Source organism: Mus pahari, chromosome 6, assembly GCF_900095145.1.
Source record: "Mus pahari chromosome 6, PAHARI_EIJ_v1.1, whole genome shotgun sequence".
NCBI lineage: Eukaryota > Metazoa > Chordata > Mammalia > Rodentia > Muridae > Mus > Mus pahari.
Genome location: NC_034595.1, coordinates 78342850 through 78367248, shown reverse-complemented (window position 1 = coordinate 78367248; position 24399 = coordinate 78342850). Strand labels below are relative to the sequence as shown.

The window sequence follows — 24399 nt, the reverse complement described above, 5'->3', positions numbered from 1 at the left end:
AAAATCTTTAATTAATTAAAAAAAAAGAATTCCATGGGGTTCAGGCCATAGCTTAGTGATAGAGTTCTTGCCCAGCATACGTAAGGCCCTAGCGCACGTATCCACTACATGGAAGCCCTTTTGCAACTCTACCGACTCATAGTGTTCAATATGCCATGAGCCTCCAAAAATGCAACTAACTCAGGCTTCTCAGCAGCTGAAAGTCTTTGAAAGAAGTCTGCACACCGAATATTGATGTCCTAGGTGTCCAAGCCTTGTTTTCTAGTCCACGGATTCCCTCAAGTCCCCACTACGAATCTCAAATGCCTGAATCAATCCCTACAAATGGCAACATTTTGCGAACCGAGAACATGGGTACATTAAAGTTAGTAGAATTTAGGTGGATCGGACTCAGAGATTCTGACAGAGCCCAGAAGACATCTTTGTGAAAGAATGATGCCTGTGAGCTTGGATTTCCAGAAGACCGGGAAGGAAAGGGTGGACAAGCCCCACTCCATCCCCAGCCAGTTTGGACCGGAACTTTAAAGCAGTGTAGGAAGCACAGGCCAGGGACTCAGAAGAGAAAGGCAGGATGGATAGGGGCACACAGGGTGGCAGACAGGGAGCCATCCCATAGGAGAGAATTACTGTCCCTGGGGTGGCAGTTGTCACAGAGACATCTGATCTCCTTTCTGCTGGAGGCGGGGTGGTCCTAAAATAAGTTGGAGGCAGGACAGACCTCCTACAATGGAAGCCCAAGATGATACATTTTCCTGGAACTTAACAAGGTGTGACCATGACTTCTGTTCAGCCAATCCATGCTGCCACCAAGACTATCTGGGAAAGGCACAGAGTGGGTAGAGAGAGGACAAGAAGATCACATCGGGGGACCACAGACTCCAGGAACAACACGCAGGATGGGTCAGCAATAGCCCCCAAGATGACTTCATAGGAGACAAAACCAAGATGATCAAATGTATTGGATTTTTAGAAATAAAGACTGATAGAAAAGTGAGTGCTGAGGTAGGGAGAAAGAGAGATCCAGAAAAAGAAAAGGGTCAGCCAGTGACAGGACCCCTGAATCCTCCTGCTTTTATATAAACCAGTGTAGACCAGGCTGACCTTGAACTCGCAGAGATAGTCAGCTCCTGCCTCCCATGTGCTGGAACACTCGAAGGTTATTTTTTCTCTTCTTGAGGTTTTTTGTTTTTTTTTTTGGGGGGGTTGGGTTTGTTTGGGTTTTTTACAAGGTCTCATAAAGCAAAGACTTACCTGGAACTCTCTGTCATGTAAGGATATCGTGTAAGCCTGGACCTCCTGATCCTTCTGCCCCTGCCTCCGGAGTACTGGAGTCACAAGCATGTACCACACTCTCTGCTTGATTGGACTGCAATGCTGGTTTTTGTTTGCTTGCTTTTTGTTGCTGTTGTTGTTTTTGTCTTTGTTTTTGAGACAGGGGGTCACTGTGTAGCCCGGGATGTCTTAGAATTTCCTGTGTAGAGCAGATTTTCTTCACACTCACAGAGATCTACCTGCAGCTAATCAGAGTGTTGGGATTAGAAGTGTGAGCACCACACCTGGCCCGTGTTACACGCTTGAATTCTGATGCAGGAACACTTGAGGCCAAAGCCGTGGAGACAACGTAACCAGGAGTGATCTCTGCGACTATCACTCCTAGACTAAACTGTAAGAAGCCCACAGAACAGTATCTCTCACCCTTCCTCATGCTGCCGCCCTTTAAAACAGTTCCTCGTGCTGTGGTGACCCCCACCCCAGCTATAAAATTATTTTGTTGCTACTTCATAACCATAATTTTGCTACTGTTATGAATCATAATGTAAATATCTGGTAGGCAGGATATCTGATATGCCACCCCATAGGGGCTGCGACCCACGGGTTGAGAACTTCTCCGCACAGGTAGTCCGCTCTCACCTGTAATCCAGCACCGAGGAGACTGATGTGGTAATGCCGCAAGTTTAAGGCTACATAGCAAGATACTGTCTCAAAAAATAAAATTAAACTAAATTTAAAAAGGAGGAGCCCCCTCGGGCATCTCAGTTTGTCCTCCCTCGCCTTTGCAGTCTTGCAAAGACTCCTCTAGAAGTGGAGCTGCCCAGCTGACTACAGATCTGCAGGGAGAGGGAGACATGCTCACACAGTGTTAAGCCGTAACGGCAAAGAGAGCTCATCGCAGCTGCTCTAGCTAATCCTCAGACACAAGGAACAGGTGGTTTCTCTTCTAGGCCACTGGCTGTTTGGAGGAATAGGGTAGGGTGTTACATGGTGATGGAAAAGGCCACAGCTATGAACAAGCAGCATGTTTAAAAGCATTAGAAAAAAGAAAAAAAAAAAAAAAGCTAGTAGCTCAGTGGTAGAGCATCAGCTAGTAAGTGCAAGGTCCTGGGTTCAAACCCCAGAACCACCAAAAAAAAAAAAAACACTGGTAAGGAAAACAGAGTTGTACATTTACAGAGAGGACTAAATCAAAGATAAAAGTTTTTAGGAGTTATTGGAATATAAAAGTGATAGAGACTTGTGCTTTAACTCACAAACAACTAACTACTATGAAAACGCCTCTCCAGGTAAGATATATAAAGTGGCTCCTTTCAGACACTGGACAAAGAGAGGTCTGATCCTTGACCTGGCTCCACCATCTTGCCATTTTTACCGTATAGAAATAGTCCCAGTCTGCAGAGCCTGGAAAGACCCAAATGGTCTCAAGGCTGGGGTTTGAAAATGCCTAGCTGGAGCTGAAAGCTCAGAGGTTAGAGCCAGCACTGGCGGCTCTTCCAGAAGGCCCAAGGTCAAATTCCCAGCATCCACTTGGCAGCTCACAACTGGCTGTAACCCCAGTTCCAAGGGATCCAGTGCCCTATTTTAATCTCTGTGGGCCTCAGGCACATACGTGGTGCACAGATACACACGCAGGCAAAACATCTGCACATATGACGCTAAATAAATCTAAAAAGAAACAACTACTTAAGGCAGGGAATTTTAAAAAGAAAATGTCTAGATTTTATGGCACATAGTAGCACAAGGAGATGGAGCTACACACACATACAAATGCATACTTACATACATACATGCATATGTACGTACATCCATACATACACATATATGCAGAGCTCCGGAGACTGTCTGTACTGGTTAAATGAGGCTGGCCCCACGGGATCATATGTTCTAGTACTTGGCCCCTAGTTCATGTAACTTTTTGGGAAGGATTAAGAGGCATGGAGGACATGTGACACTGGGGGTGACTATGCCAAGAGCCTAAGCCATTCCCAATGAGCTTTCTCTCTGCTTCATGGTTGTGGATTAGTATATAAGCTCTTGGCTACTGCTCCAGTGCCATGTCTGCCTGCTGCCATGTTCTCCAACACGATGATCATAGACTCTAAGCGGCTGGGACCATGAGCTCCAAGAAATGTTTTCTTTCATAAGTTGCCTTGGCCACAGTATCTTATCACCAATAGAAAAGTACCTTAGATATTGTCATAAGGCTCCCTGGGGTCACGTAGCTAAATAATGATCATTACATGTAGGGGATGAAATTCCAAGAATAGATGATAAAACTCAACTCAAAAGATACAAGATGAACAAATCCTGGAGCCCCAGGAGGCCAGGCATCATTCTTGTTCTCACTACCAGAGTGGGAATCCCGAATACCTGGGGCTTAAATGAACTGCCCATGAGAGCATCACATGGCACAGAGCTGTTAGCCTTACACCAAAGGATGCTCTGGACCCACACACAACAAAGCCAAAACCAACCACTAACTGGGAGTTCAGTTGGTGGAGTGCTTGCTCAGCACGCAGAAGGCCCAGGCTCAATCCCCAGCACTGTTCAACTGAGCTTCATGGCATGCTTATCGCCCCAGGAGGAACTGAAGTTCAAGGTCATCCTCAGCTACATCGTGAGTTTTAAGTCAGCTTAAGTCCAGAGTATCCTTTGATGTGAGTCTAACAGTGTATGCTCCCAGGGAAACTTCCGACAGTATCTCAGCCAATTTTTGACCCTGTAGTAGAAGAGAAGGAGGAAAAGGAGGAAGAGGAAGAAGAGGGGGAAGAAGAGGAGGAAGGTTTAGAAGATGCTACCCAAAGAAAAAGTGATTCTGGAACAGGAATGGAAGAGGACAGTGCTGAAAGGAAGGCCCAGGGCCCCCAAAGATGGTAGTCACTGTCTGTGCGGGAAATGTCGCAATATCAAGGAAGCCATGGAAAAGTCAAAGTCTTAGTTGAGACTTAGTGATATAAGCACACAATGCTGTGACGATAAAGCCAAACAAGAAGGTAACTTGGGTCAGAGCACAGTGGGGGCATTTCAGAAAGCAGCCTTTGCCTTGTCAGGAAGTGGGATGAATATGCAGGGTTTACAGACCCTCCAGGAAGTGGGATGAATATGAGGGGGTTACAGACCCTCCAGGAAGTGGGATGAATATGAGGGGGTTACAGACCCTCCAGGAAGTGGGATGAATATGAAGGGTTTACAGACCCTCCAGGTAAGACAAAGTCTGGATATCATATATCATGGTTGGAAGATATTCTACCTTGGTCTCTTTTGCTGTGACCATGACCAAAAGCAACTTGGATAGCAAAGGGCTTGTTTAAGTCACAATCTGTCATGGAGGGAAGGTCAGCAGGGCTGGGACACAAGACAGGAACCACAGAGGAATGAATAGGAATGAATGCCTACTGGCTCACAGTGGTTGAGCTAACTTCCTTAGTCAGCCCAGGCCTACTTTCCTAAGGATGGATGGTGCCATCCAGAATGGAATGAACTCCCCCNACACACACACACACACACACACACACACACACACACACACACACATCCCCCAATCACCAGCCAAGAGTCTCACACAGACATAGCCCAAGCCAATGTCCTCAAGCCAAGTATTAAGTTGAGCTACTGCCTTCTCGGGAGGTTGTGTCAAAGGGCATCTTCTGGTCTCTGAAGGCACTGAACACATGTGGGACACATACAGATGACAAACAAGGGCACACACATCGATGTAAATAAAAAATAAATATGCGATTAAAAAACTAACCAGAGGCCAGGTGTGGTGGCACACGCCTTTAATCCCAGCAGAGGCAGAGGCAGGCGGATTTCTGAGTTCGAGGCCAGCCTGGTCTACAAAGTGAGTTTCAGGATAGCCAGAGCTATACAGAGAAACCCTGTCTCAAAAAACCAAAAAAAAAAAAAAAAACTAACCAGAACAAAGGGAGAAAGTAAGATCATATAAAGGACGTTTTTTAAAAGCCTCTAACACCCCAAGTAACCCAACTGGGGGGTTCACAATTCTGACATTTCTTAAACGAATATAATAAAAAATCCAGAACCCCAAAATTTTAACTTATAATGACAAACATTTGATTTTAAAACAAAAACCAACAACAATTCACCATACATGCAAAGAAGCAGGAAAAAAAAATAACTCCAACCAGGAGAAACCTACACAGAAGAGTAGATTCCACAATGCTCAAGCTAAAGGAACCATCAGGAAATTGGATTCTACAAGGTGATTTCTTGGATTTTGTCAAGAAAAATCAATGGCTATTCTTGCTCCGGTGTGCCTGGATACCAAGGCAGACAGTGTGACTTGGAAGCAGATAAATGTGTTTCTGATTCCTACATGAATGGGTCTGTATGTCTCAAGGAGAGAGGAAGATACACATGTGTCTCTCCTCAAGAGTGTTCTGGGGTGGACTGTGAGCTGGAGATTGATGGATGCGGATCCCAGCCATGTCTGCATGGTGTCATGCGTCAGCATGCTCTTGGGTCTTACTTACTACTGTGACTGTGAACTGGATTCCTTGGAGATCACGGTGAGCTCGACCTTGTGAATGTGCCCGTCAGTCACGTCTCCATGGAGATCTACATCTGGATGGGGGAGACAGCTACTACTGTGTCTGTACAGGTAGTGTGAGCCTCTGATGCCTCCCTGTTGATCAAAGCTTTGTCACAATGATGCAACATGTGAAGACACTGTTGACAGCTATATTTGTCACTGCTGGCCTGGATGCACAGGTACCCTGTGTGAGACAGACATAAATGAATGCAGAGCAACCCCTGCAATTTTTTTTGGGGGGGGGGATGAATGTGCAGAGCTGTCCTCAGAGGCTCAATAGGGACACATAGCCAGCCTGCCTTCTTCCTTTAAGTACCTTGGAGACTCAGGCTATGTTTGTATCTCTCAGCCTGGATTCACAGACGAGAGCTTAACTGTCCTCTGAGAGGCTCCACCCAGCAGCTGAACTAAACAGATGCAGAGATCCACAGCCAAACATTAGACTGAGCTTGCAAAGTCTTGTGGATGAGTTGGGGGAAGAACTGAGGAACCCAGAGGGGATTGGAATCCCACAAGAAGACCAACAGAGTCAACTAACCTGGACCCTTAGGGGTGCCCAAAGACTGAACCAGCAACCAAAGGGATGCGCCTAGGCTCCCTGACACATAGGTAGCAGATGTATAGCTTGGTCTATGTGGTGGTTTGAATATGCTTGGACCAGAGAGTGGATGGCACTATTAGGAGATGTGGTCTTGTTAGAGTGGGTGTGTCCTTGTTGGAGGAAGTGTATCACTGTGGGTGTGGGCTTGGAGACCCTCCCCCTAACTGCCTGGAAGTTAGTCTTCTCCTGATTGCCTTCAGAACAAGATGTAGAACTCTCAGCTCCTTCTTCACCACATCTGCCTGCATGTTGCCATGCTTCCTGCTATGATGATAATGGGTTAAACCTCTGAAACTGTAAGGCACCCCCAATTAGGAGTCCTTCTAAGAGTTGCCTTGGTCATGGTGCCTCTTCACAGCAATGGAAATCCTAAAGGAGACAGTGTGCATGAGGGTCCCCCAACAATTGAAGCAGGGGCTTACCCTGCCTCTGTTGACTGTCTGTGGATTCTGTTCCCCTAACTGGGCTGCCTTATCAGGCCTCAGTGAGAGAAGATGTGCCTGGTCCTCCTGCAGTGATTTGAAGTGCCAGGGTGGGTTGATACAGTGGAGGGGGGGGTCTCCCACTTCTCAGAGGTGAAGGAGGGGGATGGTAAGGGAAGGGGCCTTGTGAGGGAGGCACCAGGAGGAGAGGAGGGCTGTGATCAGCATTTAAAGTGAATAAATAAGCAAATTAATGGAAAAAAGTTGTTTCACGGGGCTGAGCATGTGGCTCAATGGTAGAACACCTGTTGAGTATGGAACAGACCCTGGGCTTCATTCCCAGGGCCACATAAAAGAAAAGTTGTTTTAGAAATATAAAAATATCCTTTTGAGATTATAAAAAAAAAGATCATACTGCAGGAAAAAAATATTACTGCAGATTATCTGTAAAGGACCAACAAACTGGCTCAGCCAGTGAAACGCTTGCCTCAAAAGCCAGATGACCAGAATCTGTTCTTCCCAGAACCCTCATAAAAGGTAGAAAAAGGGAACATCTGACCTCAACACACACACTGTGGTGCATGAACATACTACACACATAATGATAATAATAGATAGACTTTTAAAAATATTTTATTGTAAAATAAATTACAAAAAAGGAAAGCATTCAATGAAATTGAGCAGAGTACCCATGAGCTCTGGGAACCATTGAATGGTGCACGCTGTGAATACGTGCATTGCACGGTACCTGAATTATACCTTAGACATAGTTATTTACACAGTGACAAAGCAACATAAAGATGCTTGCTTGCTTGCTTCCCTCCTTTTTAATTGGAGAATGAAGCCAGGCCCTCATCTAGGCAAGTACTCTAGCACTGAGCTATATTCCCAGCCTTTCTGTATTATTTGTATCTTGTTTTAGTTTTTCTTTGTTTAAGACAGGGCCTCAATGTGTAGCCCCGACTGTCCTGAAACTCACTATATTGACCAGGGTGGCTTTGAACTCATGGAGATCTGCCTGCCTCCGCCTCCGCCTCCGCCTCCGCCTCCGCCTCCGCCTCCGCCTCCGCCTCCGCCTCCGCCTCCACCTCCACCTCCGCATCCTGAGCATGGTGATTAAAAAAGTGTGTCACCATGCCTGACTTCTATATTTTTTATTTTAAAACATAGGCTGACTAAGCTTCCCAGACTGGCTTTGAATGTATTCTGTATCCCAGATAGGTTCTGAACTTTCAATCCTCCTGCCTCAGCCACTCAACTATTATAGCTAGTCCTGCCTTCCTGGGTCCAGAAAAGCAGGGGAGGGTTGTTCTGTTTCGTTTGCAGTACTGGGCTTCATGCATAGTGAGTTAATACTCTATCCCTCTGTTATATCTAGCCCCAATGCAAGACTGTAACTTACAAGGTCAGTGTCTACAAAGTAACTATTTTTACATAGCGTAAAGAAGAATTGCAATTTAACATTTTAAAATACAACTAAAACTCTTTTTTAAAAAATAGGGATCAATTTAATAAAATGTATGCTGTCTTTATCTTGAAATCTACAACACATGGTAGAAACGTAAGTATAGGCACTAAATTAAGAGAGCCATACAATGTTCAGGGAAAAGATGATGCAACATCTTGTGATCGATGATATCAATTCGCCTGAAGTTGATTGATTTATAGGTAAAAACAACCCTGAAGCAAATCCCAGCAAGCTTTCAGATAGAAACTGATCTGGGAAAGGGTTATCTATCCAGCGTCACCCTCCGCTGCAGCAAGGACAACATAAAACCCATTTGCCTCCATTTAAGGGCCAGGCCTGATCTCCAGTAGAAGACCTCGAGGCACCAACTCCAGGAACAGACCATGGAATCCAGAAACAGGGCCATAAAGCCCTCTCCCAAAGAACAGCCTGGAGATGATCACAAAAATGGGGAAATCTCTTAGCTCAGGGTGGGCCATCTGCACTGGGCAGCCCTATCTCGTTCTATGGTTAAATGTTCGTGACATAGGAATGCAGATATCTGACTCTCGGTGACACCCTAGCACCCTCCAGTGAAATTTTAGATCACCTCATTCTTCTAGAGCCCCCTAGTTCCCTATCAGAAGGCCTGCATTGCCTTTGTTTGGGGTCACCATTTTGGAGAATGGTTGACCCCCTCATGCTGGTTGTTTCTAAAGGATAAACATTCTTTATCTTTGCATACTATCTGAGTCTGGGGTCTTCCTTCAGCAATTTTCAGACCCTTGCACTTCGAAGTGAGTTCAATCACAGGCTAGGCCTCCTGAGACTCTGTCTCAAAACGAACAAATAAAAACAAAAACAGAAGAAACAAAGAGATTGACCTAGAAAAGGCAAATAAAATGGCTTATGGTAGAAGGAGCAGACAGAGGTCTTCAAATTGTCCTCCAGCCTCTGCAGGGGCATGAGCACACGCACGCGCACGTGCACACCCACCCACCCACACACACACACACACACACACACACACACACTTCTAAATATATAAATGCAATCTCCATCCATATGATGCTACTTGCGTGCATATGATTCAGGAGTGGCCGATTTGGGGGATCTTTCCTGGGGAAGACTGTTCCTCCTCCTTTCAGCATTAGTCAAAGGTTGAGGCCTTCCGTGTTAGCATGTCTATTGGTATCATCCGTGTTTGGGCCTTCTCTGGGCAGCCGTGTTGATGAGACACGATGGGTGTAGCTTGTCTGACATTTCTAGGAGACACACTCTCACAGCAAACTTTTGGCCTCCTCTTCCACAGTGATCCCTGAGCCTTGGGTAGAAGAGTTGTGTATAGATGTAGCCGTTAGGACTGAGTAGCATACACTCACTCTGCGTTTTGATCCACTGTGACAGGGCCTGGGTTTTTGTTGCCACTGCTGTTGTGCTGGTGTAACTACCCCAATGGCCGCATGAGCATGCCCACCTACAACACTGCTCTCTCTTCTCTAAAGTTCTACTGCATGTCAGACCCATGTTCCAACACTTCTCTTTCCATCATTGCCTTTGTGATTGAACCTCATCTTTATTTACTTCCTGCTACAATCTGAGCCTAGACTTATTTATGGAACAAAGAACTCAAGTTCAGTTCTATGTCAGGCAACTTACAAAAGAATGTAACTCCAATTCGAGGGGATCTGAGGTCCTCTTTTGACCTCTGAGGGAATCCATACACATGTGGCATATGCATATGGAGACATATACACATACTGTGGTGGTTTGAATATGCTTGGCCCATGGGAGTGCTACTATTAGGAGGTGTGGCCTTGTTGGAGGAACTGCATCACTGAGGGGGTAGGCTTTGAGGGCTCCTAGTGCTTGAGCTCTGTCCCCTGAGGGACTCAGTCTCTCCTGGTTGCTTTCCTATCAAGATGTCGAACTCTTGGATCCTTCTCTAACACCATGTCTGCCTGGATGCTGCCATGCTTCCCACCATGATGATAATGGACTAAATCTCTGAAACTGTAAGCCAGCTCCAATTAAATGTCCTCCTTTAGAAAAAGTGCCTTGGTTATGGTGTCTCTTCACAGCAATAAAACCTTAACTAAGACATATATATAAAATAAAGTTTAAATAAATTTTAAAATAAAATAAGAATTCCTAGTTCTGTGACAATGACCATATGAGACTATCCCTAGAGCTCAATGTCGCCATCTCTAAGATAGCATAAGAACCCGTTCCTCTCAGTATTCCTGTGAAGACAGAGCTAGGGAGTAAGTCTATATTTAGCTCCCTCTGTAGCCCACACAGCCTCTGACACACACGAGCATCTATGTAGACACCACACTATCTTCGTTATTCCCAAGGATTCCCAGAGCTGACAGGCCACCTGTCTGCTTGCCTCGTGAAAGTTGGGAGCAGGCAGAGAGAGGCACTTCCCAGCTGCAACCCCACTGGCCTTCCCTTTTGCACCCACAGATATGAACTTTTAGACCTCAGGAGTAGAAGCAGAGGTATTAAAACATTCAAGGTCATCCTCCTCCACAAATCAAGTTTGGGGCTAGCCTGGGCAACTTGAAGCCCTGCCTCCAAGTCAAGCAACAACAGAAAAATCTATAGAAAAATTTGGAAGTACAGTGGTCACTTGGTCCAAAACGCACATTGACAATAACCCCACCAACACCAACAACCATGTACTGACCCTTGTTAAAAATCTGATGGATTTTTGGCATCAACTACCGCCCCCCCCCCCAGGACAAAGTCCAAGATGCCCGTAAAAATTTCACTTGCTCAACAGTTCTATGAAGTGTGCAGTCGATAGATGAGAAAAGTAAGGTTTAGACAGGCTATGTCGTGACCTGCTGAAAGTCACACAGTTGCCGGGCAGCAGAGCTAGAAGATACCCATTCTGTTTGATCTCTCCCTGATGTCGTGAACAAGTTGTCCCAGACACCTGTTCCAGGCGTGGCCACATGCTAGGACTGAGGGCACAGAGACACAGGAGGACAAAGTCCTCAAGGTTTTCAAGGGGACACAGACTGGTCGGCGACTGTTGGGTTCCCAACCCTGTGCAGATTAGAGCCCTACAGTACCAGACCCTCTCTTGTCCCCTCCCCCAGCCCTACTGCTACCCAGGGCTGTAGAACCCCAGGCCAGACCTGCTTCCTGAGGCTGCTGTTTTCCTTGGCCCCTGAGATGGGAGACCGTGTGCCCGACGCGGTGGAAAACAAGACATGGGTTGGGGGAGGCAAGGGGAGAGCGCTCTGTTCTCACCCCTACAACCTGTCTCTAGACGGTGGAAACAGAGAGCAGAGGGGGCTACGCTTCCATACAACTACCAGCCCATCCAAGCCATTGTCCCCTTGTTGTGACAGAGGGTTTGTCTGAGGCCCGTGGACGGGACTGAGGGTTTCCTCCCAGCTCTCCCTGCTTGGACAGCTGGAGGAAACATAGAGCCAGGCAGCCAGCTCTCTATTCCAACAATAACAGGCTGCCTGCCTCACTGGTAGGCCCACTGTTGGGGGGGTTGGGGGGGAGCCTGGAGCCAGAGAGGCCACCCCACTCCACCCTGTCACTGACAAAACATGTTTTCTTGTTTTCTGAGGGGGCAGGGCTGGCTGGTACCCATCCTGATCAAATATGGTACTGATAAGCGCAAACGGGCCAGGCCGTCAGGCGAGCAGCTCGGGCTGCATTCCTGGACTGAGTCCGGTTGACCCTGGGGGTCACTCAGACCAGCCTGCCAGGTCTAGGAGTCTGGGCAGTGTAACAGAGAGTTCAAACCCAAGTTCTCTTTTCACTGAGAGGAAGACCCGAGACTTGTTGAATGGAACTGTACAACTCAGAAACGCAGTGGGTGGGTTTGGGAGCTGGGGGGCTCTAGTGGGCACCTGCTCTGCTCCCCAACCCCCACCCCGTGTGTTCTTGAGAAAATGAGAAATAAAGATTGCTGTCCATTGCCTGTGAGGAAACTGGTTCAGAGAAACTACGTGACTCAATCACAGAAAAGCAGCAATGAGATTATAAATTCACTGTCCTTGTCAGTTCTGACCCTGTCCAGAAAGCACTCATGTCCCCTGGGTCCCCTCTGCCTTCTAACCTCTCTGGGGAAAGGTACTTTATTTATTTATTTCTGAGACCGGTTCTCATTTAGCCCAGGCTGGTCTCAAATTGCCTCTGAACTGAGATATCCTGGATCATTCCTAATCCTCCTGCCTCCACCTCCTGAGTGTGTATACCACCGTGCCCAACATATACAGCGCTAGCACCAAACTGAGGATCTCAGCATGCCAGGCAAGCACTTCAGCAACTAAGCTATATCCCCAGGCCCTGAGGGGAGGTGTTAATATAATGCCCAGAAGGTGTGCACTCCGTGTGCAAACCCCCTTTGCCGTGTCTCCCTCTAAGTTGGGGGACTTGGGGGTAAACTTAGAGGCCCAGTGGCTACCAGCTCAGCTTATGCCGGGCACACAAGCACTGAGAGTGCTCCACTGAGGAGCACTGTGTGTCGCTACACAAACCCAGAGCTACCCCAACAGCCAAATTCACAGGGCAAGCTGTCTGTTGCTTTCAACTCTTTGTGGGGAGAAGAGAGTGGGCATCCAGATCGCAGAAGCTGGGGTTTGGGGCTCAGGTCTGCCTGTGTGCCCCCACTCCATCAGTGTACTGTACACACTGGAGTCGGGGGGTGGGAAGCAAGGGGCCCAGATGTGGGCAGTGAGGGGAAGCAAGGATAAAGAACTTTGGGAAGGAGAAAAGACTGACCGAGTCTCCTTCTCATCATTGACAGAGAGACCCTGGTGCTGAAGCGCGTGCCCCCCCATGGGCGGCTCCACCTTGCCCCTCAGTGCAGCCCCGTACCACCTGCCCACTCTGTCTGCTACAGACATTAGGAACCCATCCCGACATGGGATGCTGCCTCCAAACCTGCCCTCCGCACATTGCCCAAGTCGCCCACATTCAGAGCTGACATCAGAACGGATTCCCAGGGCTGGCAAGATGGCTCAGTGGGAAGAAAGCTTGCTACATAAGCCTGATGGCTTGAGCTTGATCCTCAGAACCCACCTAGAGACAGAAGGAGAGAAGCAACGCCACAGAGTTGTCCTCGGACCGCCACACCCGTGCTATGTCACAGCACGCCTTCCCCCTGACCCCTGACACCATACACAATAATAATACATAGAATTAAACTGTAAGAGAAATTTGGAAAGATCGGGTTCTATGGGTAGATCTGGTGGTGCGGCCCTGTAATCTCAGCTACTTGGGAGACTGGGACATGAGGATTATAAGTTCAAAGCCTGGCTGGGGTGTAGGCTGAGTTCAAGGCCAGCCTAGGAAACTTACCGAAAAATACTGGAAATCTCTATAAATGTAGCTTTGTGGCAGAGAATTTACTATGTATAAGGCCCTAGGTTCAATTCTCAGTACTGAAAACAAACCCAAAATCCACCATCACACACAGTGATCCTGGCAGCTAAGATCCCAGGAACCACAGGTCTAAAGTCAGAACTGCTTTGAGATCTATTCCATGGACTGTTTTCTGACCCCGCAGTGTCTGCCCTGAACCCCTTGCTTTCATACTGAGCACACCTCCCCACCCTGCTGTCTGATTCCAGGCCCTCACTCATCTTCCCTCTCTGTCTGAAGCTCTCTATTTTTGTTCTGTCCTTATCCAACCACACACCTGCTTCCTGTCCCTAAGGTCCTGGCCTGAGAATCCAGTCCAGAGAGGCCTGGCCTCCTGCGGTCTAGCTGTGGGTTGAGTTCTCCGTGCGGGCAGCCAGCACGGCCCCCCAAGGGAGCACTGGAAGGTGACTTCTCACCTGTGTTGCATGCCATCAGTCCAACCTTGAACCTGGGAGGAAATCCCCAACTAGGAGGCCTGGCCTTTAGTGTTATGGCATCTGAAACTATACATAGCCTGGCTTCTGGGTTTACTGCCCCCCCCCCTGACTCCCATCTGGACATGTATTTCAGATCAGCAGAAATGTGATCCAGCTTTCCCCTCCCCACACTGCCATCCCCAGGACCCACAGTGGAGCCTGGAGCAGGGGGGCCTTGGGTGGCAGTCAGTTGGATGAAGAAGTGAATGGGTCTTTTTCAGCCCGCGCTTGGTCCAACAGGCACAGACCCGTGTGTGTCCACCCCACTGTGTGGAGCGGCCCCACTGTGTGGAGTATACTGGCTCCTAGGCTGCTCCAGGCTGCTCCAGGCTCTGACCATCACATCCTTCCGTACTCAGCTGCCTCCGTCCTTTGTTCCCAGGGAATCTGAGTCTTTCTCCACCTGGGAAACCAACCAGGTACCTAAGGGTTACAAATGACAAGCATGGGAGAACAGGGTTACCGCAGGAAAGCAGACAGGTCCTGCCAGCCATGTGGTGGCACGCCAGGACAGGTTAGGGGTGCTGGGTGTGTGTGTGTGTGTGTGTGTGTGTGTGTGTGTGTGTGTGTGTGTGTGTGTGTGTAGGTATGTGCACATAGTTACAGGTGCTTGTGGAGTCCAGAAGACAGCACTGAATTCCCTGGAGCTGGAATTGCAACAGTTGTGGGCCCCTAATGTTGGAGCTGGGAGCCAAATCTCGATCCTCTTCCAGAGCAGTAATTGTTCTTAACCAGTGAGTCAACAGCAGGTATAACCAGGTTTAAAGAACAGCATGGAGCATGCACCTGGAATCCCTGCATTTGAGAGGTAGAGACAGGGGGATTTAAGAGTGTAGGGTCATCCTCAGATACATAGAGAGTTCAAGGCCACCCTGAGCTACACAAGACCTTGTCTGGAGAGATGTAAGAAGACTGATAATGATCTCAGAGGGGATCAGAGTAAAGCAAGAACGGAATCATTCAGATGTACCTGTAGTTTTTACGTACGTCGAAGATGGACCCCTCCTGAGAATGCAAGAAGAGAGTCCATTGTGGTAGAGGTGACCGAGGCAAAAAAAAAAAAAAAAAAAAAATACTGCATTGTTCTTTCCTGCTAATTACTGTGGGTTGAGACTTGTGAAAGATGGGCTGGAGGACAGTGAGATTGGACAGGGTAAGAAGGGCGCACAGACTCAGGCAGCATTTCTCTTCCTGAACACCTAACTTCGCTTCCCCATCAACCCTTGCCACTAGCCCTTGATAAGGAATCCATGCGACTTGCGTGTGCGTGAATGACTTTGATGTTTCTACTTTTGGATTTGACCCAAAGAAGCACCAGTAGGTCTCAAGTTGTGGGCCTCAGCAGCCTGAAGATCAAATATAACAACTTGAGCAGGGTGCAGGGAATATTAGCTACCTTGGGTGGGTGGTAGTAATTGGGGTATGGAATTAGATTTTCTGATTTTGAGGTTTTCTTTTCAGTAAAGGGAAATTTTTGATATGGCATTTTCATTTCAAAAACAAATAAATATGAATAGAAGAGCAGATTAAAATCGGCTTATTCGGTGCTAGCATTGGCAGCACAGATAATAAAAGTGAAACAACACAGAGATTAGCGTGGCTCCTGTGCAAAATGGCATGCAAATTCCTGAGCCATTCCACACTTTTTTAAGCACTTGCCGCCAAACCTGACTGACTGAACTCCATCCCGGGACCCACATGACAGGAGAGAACTGATCCCCCAAAGTTGTCCTCTGACCTTTACACGTGTGCCATGACAAAAATTTGCACAATGCACACACGTGCACACACACACAAACAAATAAATAAACAAACAAATAAAATGCTATTTAAAAATGAAATGTAGCCGGCCATGGTGGCACATGCCTTTAATCCCAGCACTCGGGAGNCAGAGGCAGGTAGATTTCTGAGTTCGAGGCCAGCCTGGTCTNCAAAGTGAGTNCCAGGACAGCCAGGGCTACACAGAGAAATCCTGTCTCAAAAAAACAAAAACAAAAAAAAAGAAAGAAAAAGAAAAAGAAAAAGAAAAAAAGAAAGAAAAGAAATGTATATTAAAAGAATTTTAACAACTATCTGGAAAAACACTCCCAAACTCACTTCAAGCCTTACAAAGGTCCCAGAGAACAGGCAGAGCTGAGGTCTACACAGCGCTCAGGCTGAGGAATGCAGTTCTATCCACCTCCACTCATAACAGATTGTGCTACTGACTTCCATTCCTTACCTTTCCCTGTCCACAGCCTTTGTCATCTGACTCTGTGGCTTTTCCCACTTACAAGGTGGCATCTGTATGCTCCCCTTTTGTGGTCTGCTCTGCCCAACAAGGTGTGACAGAGATATACCTCGGTACTAATTCTGAGTCAAGACCTTCAGAGGTCTTCGTGTCTATGGCTGCCCTGCGTCTCAGCCTGCCAAGGTCACAAGCTTGGCTCTACCGGCAAGATGCAAGACAAGAGGCCATGCTGTCGTCCTGGCCGAAATAGTCTAGAACTCTGTCAACAACCAAGCAACCAGCAGACCTATAAAGGTCCCATCCAAAGTCAACAGTGCCACTGAGTCAAGCTAATTCACTCCAGGCCTATGAGCCATCAATCTCTCCTGGTGTATATCGCTGAGGTTGTGTGCCTCAGGCAGCTCCTGGGTTAATTGGTTCTGGCTTCTTTCCTCAAAGCTGCCCATCATCTACTCATACCGTAACCTCCACCAACAGGAACATTATTATCTCCACAGGCAGTCAGTCCCTTTCAAAAACTGTCCATATTTTAAGTTTAAACTGTCTGTGTACGTCAACACCAAGAATGAACTGGCCCAGTCTATCCAGTCTCTCAAGACCTATCTTCTTGTTCCTATAAAGGTCCACTGAGCCTTTCTGGTTAAAAAGTCCCAAAAGAAAGACTGTTTTCTCTCTCCGTTTGTACAAGACAAGAACCCATTGGCTCTCTGGAGCCTCCCTCTTCCTCCACACTGAGAAGCTGCCAAAAGGTGAAGATGGATTTCTCCGGGGTCAGACCTCACTCTCCAGGGCTGGCTGCACATCTCTGGCCTGAATCCCTCTGACACTCCTCTCCTCCCTGCCAACAGTCACACCTCTCCATTCCTTCCTCCACAGCAGCTGCAGAGCCCCACCACCCAGCCTGTTCACAGCGTCGTCACCTGACACACGGTCTCCGATCCAGGAACTGTGTGGAGAATAAGGACATAAAAGGTGCAGTCCGTGCTCTCCAGGAATTCAGCGAGTGAAGGGGCTTTGATGGCCCATCCCAGAGATCTCGGGCATGACAACACAGCCTTCACGGGATGCCCGCACAGCCAGGTTGTTTATTTATGTTTATTTATTTAGCATGCACTAAGAGGTCGAAGGACAACTCGCAGAACTCAGCTATCTCCTTGTACCATGTGGATTCCAGGCAGGGCTGGAACTGAGATGGTCAGGCTTGGTGGCCAGCGCCCTTACCTGCTGGGCCACCTCACCAGCTGCCAAACTAGGTACTTTATATCACCCTGTATCTTATACCAAGATACTTTGTATCAGGCAGCATCTTCCGTCCTTGCAACACACACTGGAGTTTTATTATCTTTTCTTCTTTCTTTCTTTTTTTTTTTTTTTTTTTTTTTTTTTTTTTTTTTTTTTTTTTTTTTTTTTTTTGTTTTGTTTTGTTTTGTTTTGTTTTGTTTTGTTTTTCGAGACAGGGTTTCTCTGTATAGTCCTGGCTGTCCTGGAGCTCACTTTGTAGACCAGGCTGGCCTCGAACTCAGAAATCCACCTGCCTCTGCCTCCCGAGTAAAGGCGTGCGCCACCACGCCCGGCCATCTTTTCTTCTTTCTTTATTTCTGTCTTTGTTTCTGTCTCTGTTTCTGTCTCTCCTTCTTCCTTTATCTCCTTTCTTTCTCTCTTTCATGTGTGTCTGTCTGTGTGTGAGACTAATCAGGGTCTCTCGCCTACCAGTGAGGCACACTCTCAATCCTGTGTCTCGTTTGTTTGTTTGTTTGTTTGTTTGTTGTTTGTTTGAGACAGGGTCTCACTATGTAGCCCCAGATGTCCTGGAACTTGTTCTGTACGCCAGGCTAGCCTTGAACTCACAGAGATCTGCCTGCCTCTCCCTCCCAAGTACTGAGATTAAAGGCGTGTGTCACCACCCTCCAGTTCTGTATCCATTTTTTAAAGAAGACATTAAAGCCTAGAGAGTTCACGTGACTTTCCCAAGCTATAGTTTATACAGCATCTGGATGTCAGTTCAAAGCCCTGGGTTTCCCTATGCACCAAATTTCCTTCGACCTCACCTACTGAAAACTTTTGTGACTTCCCATGGCCATTGGACTAAAACCAGTTCTCTTTAGTGTGGCCTCTGGGGCCTCTCCTGTTATGCTACACGGAGCCAGCATTCCCAGGCTTTCCTACATTCAGAGGCCTAGATTGCTCTCTAATGTAGGATATCTCACGCCCATTCATACCCACCTCCTTCTAGCTCCCAGCTCCAGAGTCTTCTGCCAGGACTCTCCTTTGTTCCCACAGCCCTGTGGCAGACTTGCCCTGACCCGGGCCGGTCTCTCCCACATCAGACTTAGAGGTGTGCAGAGACAAGCTGGTATCCGTGATGCACCCCTCACAGGGCCAACAGTCAGTTATCAGTGAGGCCAGGAAACTAGGGCCATAATGCTGACAAAAGCTACTTAGATTCATTCAACAAAAAAACCTGAAAGTTTTATACAGACCAGGTAGACCTCAAACCTTGAACTCTGACCCTCCTGCCCTCATCTCCTGGGTGCTGGGATACCAGGTGTGCATCACCAAGTCCAGCTGCTGAAGTGTTGGGGGGGGTCAAACCTGGAGCCTCATGCATGTGAGACACTCATTCAACTCAGCCACGTCCCAGTGCCATCCAACCAACGTTTCTCAAGCACCTCTGTTCCGTCAGGATTCCTGTCACAAACGGCAGTAGCCATTGAACCTGATCTGAATGGAAACCCACTGAAGAGATGTGCAGCATCCATGGGAAGACTCAAGCGAGTCCTAGAACACCCAGACACCCAGGAGTCCTTGGTAGCTGGAGCTCTGGCTAGCTGACACTGTATGCAGGAAATCCATGCAGAATGCCACCCCAAGTGTCCATTCATGCCTGTGGGCACAGTTTCTTTAAATGACCTCTCTGTTACCCCTGGATGTTTGGGTAGACCCACCTCTCTGGGTTCACAGTCCTAAACTAGATCACATGTCATTGTGTATCCTGCTTCTACTGACCTCTGAAGGAATGAGAGACAGTTCTTCTCCACCCCACCACACCCCCAAAACTGGAAGGAAATTTCATGAAAACTAGGAAAGGGTTACAGTGCTGGGCAGCCAATATTACACACACACACACACACACACACACACACACACACACACACACACACACACACACACACACACACACACACACACACACACACACACACACACACACACACACACACACACACACACACACCAATGGCTCGAATTTTAGAGGTGGGGTGAGGAGGAACCATAGCTGGAGATCACCTGTTAGAATGTAATCAATGGAACGGTAGGCAGCCAGGATATGAGAAGGGTTCAGAGGTCAAATAAGTCATTTGAGAAACACTGCCTTGAAGGTCTTTAAGCCCATCAGAGCTTCTACTGTGCCTACCCAGGAATGGGTGACATCCTCGGCTCTCATGGTCACACAATCCTTTTCTTGAAGAGTGCTCTGTAGGACTAAATCCAGCAGGCCATGTTGAGGGAAACCCAAGAAACCTATCCTTCATTACCAGACAGGGAAAGTGAGGGGCTTTCCTGCCCTCCTGGCCTCTGACAGGCAACCCAGGACTCAGGGAAATGACCAGTTCCCAGCAGGAGTCAGGGAGATGGAGGTCAGGACCTGGGCCAAGGGACCAATCATAGGCTCCCTAGTTTGGCACTAAGTCCTTCTTCTGCCTGCCGACCCAAGCACCATCCAGGTGCAGCTAAACAATGCACACTCGGTGTCTGTGCGTCTCACTTCCATCCTCGGGGAAACCCCCACCAGGATAGAGGGACAATATCATGAGAAACACTGGGAAAGATCTCCAGCTGCCCCCGTGGTTTGCAGGTGCTCCATCCCCCAATGTGAAGCAGAGTGCAGATGCCTACTGTGAATTCTTCCACACATCTGGGTGACCTTGGAGAAAGCTACATTCTCCCAGCCTTGGTTTCTTCAGGCAGTTGACTCAGTTCCTATAAACGTCCAATAAAGTGTTGCTCATTCTTTAGATGAAAAGTTATTATCATGTCAGACATCAAATAAGAAGCAACACTTTTCCTACTTAAGATCTAGAAAGACTTTTCAAGTAGAACACACCACACACACACACACACACACACACACACACACACACACACACAAACTATACACATTCATACATACATACATACATACTTAACATACATACACATTAATACATACATATACACACAGTCACATATAGCCACATGTGAACACGCATATACCACACACACACACACACACACACGTGTATACACACATCATGACATCTTGTCTCTTCACCCCTATAATCTTCCTATGATGGTCCAGGCTTCATAGCATATGCATATCTATCTTTCTCTGGTGAATTTCTATTCTTTCTTCACAATCCTGAGAGCTGCCACCTCTTCAGGGGGCTCCTCCCAGACTCTCCTCTCCTCTCCTATCACTTAAGAGACTTGGCCAAAATGCCTCTCACTTGTTTGCACAGTCTTGGCTTCCAAAAGCCCATGATTTAAGAGCCGTCATCTGTGAGCTGATGCTGTGGCATCGGCAGTCCAGTGGATACATTCAAAGGCCAGCTCTCCTCTCTCCCTACTGAGGGCAGCCTCAGGTTTTGCCTTCTGTCAACTCTCAAAGCAAAGCCCACATGTTCATCGCTTCCCCTAAAGTAAGCACCGTGCAGGCAGCCTCTGAGCACTAAAGATTTTGTAAGGGTGGAGGAGATGCACAGTGTCCAGCCTCCAGATGCGTATGGGGCGTGTTTATTCGCTCTCCCAGCAACTAATATTCTTGAACCAAAACACAGTGAGCTTCAGAAACTTGCCAAGGGGGGAAGACATATTACTAAGTTAGGGTAGCTGCCCTCAGCCTCCCTGGGGAAACAAGGCTACAATTCCCCCCCACAGTGGTGATGTGCTCAGAGGAAGGGATTACAAAATGGCTAGGAAGGGTGAGAGAAAACCCCTGCTGAAAAGGAGACATTCCACTGAACTCTGGAAGCTATAGAGGCTACCATCAAATGAGCTGTCTTGACATTTCAAAGAGAAGCACAGTGCTAGGAGAGACACTGAGAGACCCAGGAACACCCACTGCCAACTCTAGCGGGGGACCATGGAAAGAGTCAGAACAGCTGGGTATGTCAGGCTGGGTTGTTCCCGGCCCAGCCTCCCTCCCGCCAGTCCTAGGACAGAAAATAGCCTGGCTGACCCGGAGCACACAAAGCATTTCCTGTGTGGCCCTGGGGACCCCTGAGCTGTACTTTCTCAGGGGTGGGGCTGAGGAGGAGGAGACTGGCCACTGTGAACTCTCTCCAGCACCAAAGTGACCAAAGATAGGAGGGAGTGGTATTCCTGTGCCGGGTGCATGTGCAGGCGTGTGTGCCCCTGTGTGTGCTGGGGTGGAGTGGCGGCATCTCTCTGTGCCGCTAATCTCCTGGGAACCGAAAGCTGAACAGACACACAGCCAGTCAGGCTGGCCACCTCCATGCCTTAGGTCCCAGAGTGAAGGACAAATAGACGGCTACTGTTGTCACAAATATCCATGCCCTTGGGAAACCCCCCCCCCCAGCCTCAGTATTCCTGGAGCAACTTCCAGTTGTTCTCCCATTACCTTGTCTGGTCCCACAAGACATCACCTAGCGTGTTCCGCCGGCGTCAACAACTTGGTTCTGACCTTGTGGAGAAGCGAGTGACGATCCAGAACTTTCACTGAGGGCCTTTCCCAAGAAACAGAGGAGGGTTCAAGGACATTTAGGCCTGACTCTCAGAACCCAGAGTAGCTGACTGGAAGGATGTCCCTTTGGGACGATTCCAAACATCGCCAAGTGACTTCTCCATGACAAAGCCTGTCCCTTCCTCCCTTCCCTTGCTCAGTCGTGGCCCCTGTCTCCCGGGCTTCTGTTCAGAATATTTGTCTTTAAACCTGCTCTCCCATCTCACCCTTAGACATGACCTACCTCTGTGTGGTAGTTGTGACAGCTTGTTACTATTATTGCTATTGTTGTTGCTTTGTTTTGTTTTGTTTTTTAATCTCCTGTTGTAAACACTATCCTCTGAGCAGAACTGCCATCAGCTATGTCTGCTTTCACAAAGCCATCACACTGGGCTTATTGAGGTCCCTTCATAGAGGCAGGAAGGGTCACTGGCCCCTTCTCCTCCCAGCCAAGTGTCTGCAAGGCTGCCCTAACTGCACGCAGCCTTGTGGGTCCCTGGGAGAGGGTAGAGTACACTGGCCAGGAAGGTCCGGGAGGAAGGGGCTCCATCTGTGGAGCCATACGGAGGTCATCATCATGTTGTGTGCAGACCTCCATGTGCAGCAGATTTAGGGCTACCCATAGCTCGGCAGGGACCCTAATAAACTCACTGCATCCCACGGGTGAGGTGTAGTAGGGATCACGCTTCGGTTTGCCACTGGGACTTTAGGGAGGATGTTCCCCACTTCCCCCATCCCCCAAGAAGAAAATTCTCACAATATCCTAACAAGGAGATAGACATTACTGTCTGCTTGGCTTGCTGGCAAGAGCAGCGTAGCAACTGTAGCAGCAGCAGGGTTAGGGGATTCCTATGGGAGGAAGTTGAGGTTTTGTGTTCAGAGTGGTACACACACACACACACACACACACACCCCACCCCCAAACACACAGGACATCCAAAGTCTGAGGTCTCCTGTCTCAGCCAGGCGAGCCTCCCTGACCCTTGTCTTGCGACGCACGGTACCACCAGCCAGGACCACAACCCTGGCCCCCATGGAGTTCCCCGTTATAGATTCAGACAAGCTGAGGGTCTCAACCTCCATTAGAGGACGCAAAAGAACTCAGGATGGAAGGAGAGTGCCCACCCTGGATCTCCACTAACTGACCCAGGCGCCTTCTCAGAGGAACTGCAGTTCTGGTAAAGGCTTTTCTGGATGAAGTTACATCAGGATTCAGAGTGTGATTCCGTCAGACACGTTACACCTCCCAGCGTCATGCACTAGAGGATGGCCTGAGGCAGGTGAAGGAGACCTTGACCTTTCCCGGCTCGGCTCCCAAGACTGGGTCAGAGCCTTAAAACAGGAAAGGAGGAGCTACTGGCAGAGTCCAGGGGTGCAATCTCTCCTGCAGAATGTTTCGAGAGAAACGCACAAGCATGCTATTTTGAGGTTCAGGGAAAAGGCATGACCTGAATTTGATGAAAAGAGTCCCCAACACACACACAAACACACACACACACACACACACACACACACACACCCTTCATGAGACTTCAAATAGTTTTGTAATGACTGACCAAAACTTGGTATAGCCAGGCGTCGTGTGTTAATCCCAGCACTGTGGCAGATCTCGAAGAGTTAGAGCACAGCCTGGTCTACAGACTGAGTTCCAGGACAGACATGGCTCTATAAAGAGACCTTGTCTCCAAAAACCCAAACATCTAAATAAATAAATAAATAAATAAATAAGACCATGGATCAAAGCCAGCCACCTGCTGTAAGATCCAAGGCCACGGTTCTCAGCCTTCCTGATGCTGTGACCTTTAACACAGTGGCCTCATGTTGTGACCCCCAAGCATAAAATTATTTTCATTGCTACTTCTTAACTGTAGTTTTGCTACTGTTATAAATCATAACATAAAGTTCTGTGTTTTCTGATGGTCCTTTGGGGGGGTTGAACCACTGACATGAGTGGTGTATGCTCTGCATAGATAGGTCTCTGCTATGGGTCTGATGGAAACCCGGTGTCCCCTGGAACCCAAGCAAATTGAGGCCAGCAGGGCGACCTCTGGACACAGAGTGAGGACTTTTCCAAACACCCTGTATCCCCTTCAGGCGTCTGCAGGTGGAAGTTTAGTTATGAAACAGTAAGTGGTGACATGTGAACGATGACCCACCTCTGAGTGGACAGGAGTCACAGCGACAGAAAAAGGAGCATTCAAGTCAGGGGGAGTCCATTTCTCCATTTGCAGCTGTAGGTTGGTGACTTTGGTGGAGGGGTGTGTGTGTGTGTGTGTG

General features: G+C 48.1%; 1 non-coding gene across 1 annotated transcript; it reads left to right on the top strand.

Moving 5' to 3' along the window:
• Positions 1-15714: 15714 nt before the first annotated feature.
• Positions 15715-15817, top strand: LOC115064384. The gene has a single exon (XR_003844202.1). It is a non-coding gene; the product is annotated as a U6 spliceosomal RNA (small nuclear RNA).
• The last annotated feature ends 8582 nt before the right edge of the window (positions 15818-24399 follow it).